We start from the raw sequence: 4,137 nt of genomic DNA, 5'->3' as shown, positions 1-4,137 counted from the left end.
AAAGGGGCCGCGGGCCCAGCTCCCGCGGGGGCAGCTGGGAAACGTAGTCCGGAGTAGAAAAGGTCGCGGCGCCGTAGGGTCTGGCAGCAACAGGGCAGCTCCGCGCAGGGTTTGTAACACTGCCCCCTCCCCACCAGGTCCTCCCACGCTGGCCTCTTCCCCTGCCTTCCAGAGAGCCCGAAAGTCCGGATTCCCTGCAGCTCCTAGCCTGGCTGGGTCACAGGGACGGGACCCAGCGTTACACTACAGTGGCTGGTATGGTAGGCACAAGCGCTCCGTGCACCCCACTTAGCAACCAGGGCGGGGAGTTGAGAACCGCGGGTTGGCCGCAGGGAAAAGGTTTGTGCGTGGGAACGCGCTAGTGGCGCGTCTACTCAAAATGGGTGGGAGGCGAATTCCTAGAATTGTGCTGGATACCCGAAAAAAGTTGGGGGGGGGGGCGAGGGTGCGAGGAGATAAACTGCGCAAGCGTACTACACTCCTGGCAGCCTCCCACTGGCTACCCTTGGCCAGGCGCGGTGGCTCACGCCTGAAATCCCAGCACTTTGGGAGGCCGAGGCGGGCAGATCACGAGGTCAGGAGTTCCAGACCAGCCTGACCAACATCGTGGAATCCCGTCTCTAATAAAAATACAAAAGAATTAGCCGGGCGTGGTGGCACGCGCCTGTAGTCCCAGCTACTCAGGAGGCTGAGGCAGGAAAACTGCCTGAACCCGGGAGGCGGAGAGGCGGAGGTTGCAGTGAGCCGACATCACGCCACTGCCCTCCAGCCTGAGCGACAGAGCAAAAGTCCGTCTAAAAAAAAGAAAAGAAAGAAAGAAAAAGAGAAAAAACCGCCAGACCTCAAATGATCCGTCCGCCTTGGCCACCCAAAGTGCTGGGATCACAGGCGTAAGCACCACGTCCGGCCTATTATCTCTTTATTAAAGGTATTAAGACCGGCCCTGTGCGGCTCTTGCCTGTAACCCCAGCACTTTGTGAGGCCCAGGCGGAGGATCGCTTGAGCTCAGAAGTTTGAGACCAGCCTGGGCAACATAGTGAGACCTCATCTCTAAGAATTAAAAAAAAAAAAAAAAAATCAGCCAGGTGGGGTGTCCCGTGATTGTAGTCCCAGTTACTCGGAAGGCTGAGGCAGAGAATCGCTTGAGCCCGGGAGTTCGAGGCAGCAGTGAGCCAGCATCGCGCCGCAGCACTCCAGCATGGGTTACAAAGTGAGGCTCTGTCTCAAAAAAAAAAAAAAAAAAAAAAAAGATATTAAGACTAAAGGCATGGAGAAATTAAGTACCTAGTCTGAGATGACACAGCTAGTAAGGCCAAGTCTGTTTAGAATCCAGGCGGATTGGCCACACTACTTTTCGCTCACGATCCCGGGTCATGAAATCCAGTAACACTGTCACTTCGAAGTCCAGAAAGAACAAATACATGCAAGGTCAGAATCAAACAGCCACGAGAATATAAAACGCGACCATGGTCACACAAAAGGTCGCATATTCGCACGACCTCAGATGTCACTGGACATGGTCTCTCGCCCGGGAAACCCCAAACTCCAAATTCCATGGCCGAAGTTTCACACATACAGTCACACAACGTCACTCCTCCCTGTTCTAGCCGCTGCCAGGACCTTAAGGCTCCAGCTGACCCGGCCTTCACGGGCACTTGAGCTCTCACCACCTTCACCACGCCGTATTCTAGTCTCAGGTAGAAACCCGAGAAGACGGAACTAAACAGACTGAGCCAGGCTTCCTTCACGGACCCTGCGAACCTGCAGCTCCAGCCCACTGTAAGAAGGAAATGCCTTTTTGCAGGGGGAGAGGGGGGAGTAGGGCCGCGAAGGCCTCTGGGAAATGTAGTTCGGGGCAGGAAGCAGCGGAACGACTCGATTTTTCTCAGTACCAAGTTGCGCTCCCCATCTGAGAGCTGGGCTGGCAGGAGGCCGCTCCGGCAAAACCGTAGGCTGAGCTCCCCTACGCGGAGCTGTGAGCCCTGGAACGCCGTGGACGGCTTCTCAGGACGCGCAAACGGGGAAGCCGGTCCCGCCCGGGTGAGCCGCGGGGGCCTCTGGGAAGCGTCTCCCCTGGTCTAACGGACCAAGGCTTGTGGCGCCCTCAGCCACCTACAGCCCCGGCCTCAGGGGCGCCTCTGTCCCAGCCCGCGCCGGCTGTGCCACTTCGGCAGCTTTACGTGTGGTTTCGGGGCCTGTGTCCGCGGGCTCGGTGGTGAGTCCTCCGGAAACCGCTAGCTCTGAGCGCCAGACTCTTTGTGCTGGGTGGGAGTGGGGGCCCGCGGACCCGGTGCCCCAATCTTTGGAAGAGGACGCCAGGCGGGGCGATGCCTGTGCCTGTGGTTACCTGAGGCAGTGGGAGTGGCGTGCGAAGGACTGTGAGAGTCTGGCGTGAAGTGACTGTCATTTGCCAGACGTTTGTCTGGCTGAGTGTGGCCCCGGGAGCGTGTCCGTAAGCGGATTTCGTGGAGGCGCTTTCCCTTTTATCTTTCAGTATGAACCTGCGTGCAAACATGCGTGACAGTGGGATCTTGAATGAATGAAAAACTGTTTTTGCAAGGTAGGGTGTGCTTGTGGGTGTAGATGTGTGACACTTGGCATTTCTGCCAGCGCTGCATGTCTTTGGCTATGGTCATTGGAAATAAGTTCTTTTTGTTTGTTTTCGTTTTGTTTTTGAGACGGAGTTTCGCTCTTGTTGCACAAGCTGCTGGAGTGCAATGGCGCGATCTCGGCTCACCACAACCTCTGCCACCCGGGTACAAGCGATTCTCCTGCCTCAGCCTCCCGAGTAGCTGGAATTACAGGCGCGTGCCACCACGCCTGGCTAATTTTGTATTTTTTGTAGAGAAAGGGTTTCTCCATGTGGGTCAGGCTGGTTTTGAACTCCTCACCTCAGGTGATCCACCCGCCTCGGCCTCCCAAAGTGCTGGGATTACAGACGTGAGCCACCGCGCCCGACCGGAAATATGTTTTTATATGAAACATCGATAGCCTCAACACTTCATTTTTAATTTTATTTTCGTGTATTAGCTACATTGTTTTGTGTACGTACTAAACTCATTCTCCTCGTCCCCTACTCCACCTCATTTGGGGAGTAGAGTGGGGTGGAGAAAAATACAGAAAAGCTCGAAGAACAAAAATCATTCATAGTTCTACCAGCCATGCAACTACTGTCAAAATTTACTTTCCATCTTTTCACCCCCGCCTTTGTGAATACATACGTATCCGTTCATATGTTCTATATATGTGCATGATGGCTTCAAAATTGCAGTCACACCATACATACAACTCTGTAACCAACCTTTCTTATTTAACAATATATGATTGGTATCTTTCCATTTAAACAATCACAAATTATGCCATCATTTTAAAGTATTTCATGGTATATGTTTACCCCTGCTGATGGGTGATTTGGTTCTCTCTAGCTTATTGAAATTATAAACTGTGTGTTTATCAGCAACTATTTGGCACATGTTTTAATGTACTTTTCTAAATTTTTTGGAGGGGGAGCAGGCTCCTAAAAGTAGAATTGATAGGTCAAAATGTATGCTCTTATTAAAGGTTCCCTGAGCCTATCCAATTATTCTTCTGTAAGTTCCAATAATCTGCAGTATTATTGGCATAAGATTGCCTGTATCCTCATACACCATTGATAACAATGGATATTCTAAATAGTAGTAATCTTTGTTCCTCATTGCTATAAATTAATTAATTTACTATAAAACAATTGTTTGACTACTTATTGAAGTCAAGCATTTAAAAAATCTTTTGTGAATTATACGTTTTCTAAAGTAGCGTTCTGTTTTCAAATTTCTTTTCCAGAGTTCTTCATATATTAAGGATTCATTCATTCATAGACTCATCATTTATTGAACGCTGTCTGTGTAACAGGCACGATCCTAGGTGCTTGGGATATAGCAGTGAACAAGAGGCAACCCCCCTACTATCATGGTACTTACATTTTTGTGGGCCAGATAATAAACAAGGTAAGTAAATTAAATATGAAGTATATTAAATGGTGAAAAATACTAAGAAAAAATGTGAAGTGAGAGGATATTTAGAATTAGAGATGGGAGTTTGAGTTTTAGATGGGCTCTTCAGGGAAGGCATCCTGAAAAGGTAGTAATAAAGATATGA

The 4,137-nt window shown here is 50.2% G+C and overlaps 1 protein-coding gene across 34 annotated transcripts in view; it reads left to right on the top strand.

Annotated features, from left to right (window-relative positions):
- Positions 1 to 53: 53 nt before the first annotated feature.
- ZNF569 (zinc finger protein 569) overlaps positions 54 to 4,137 on the top strand; it is a 103,647-nt gene continuing 99,563 nt past the window's right edge. For 9 of the 34 annotated variants that reach the window (XM_074023384.1, XM_074023383.1, XM_074023382.1 and 6 more), the window contains exons 1-2: positions 1,888 to 2,040; positions 3,823 to 3,986. The gene's annotated coding sequence lies outside the window, so the exon portion shown is untranslated. Of the gene's footprint in view, positions 261 to 1,607; positions 1,780 to 1,887; positions 2,561 to 3,822; positions 3,987 to 4,137 lie in introns of those variants that run through there. The other 25 variants (XM_074023374.1, XM_074023362.1, XM_074023379.1 and 22 more) reach the window with 6 other exon arrangements.

The sequence above is a fragment of the Macaca fascicularis genome, chromosome 19 (assembly GCF_037993035.2).
Source record: "Macaca fascicularis isolate 582-1 chromosome 19, T2T-MFA8v1.1".
Lineage (NCBI taxonomy): Eukaryota > Metazoa > Chordata > Mammalia > Primates > Cercopithecidae > Macaca > Macaca fascicularis.
Note: the sequence above shows the minus strand (reverse complement) of the source record. Positions and strands in the feature narration are given on the sequence as shown.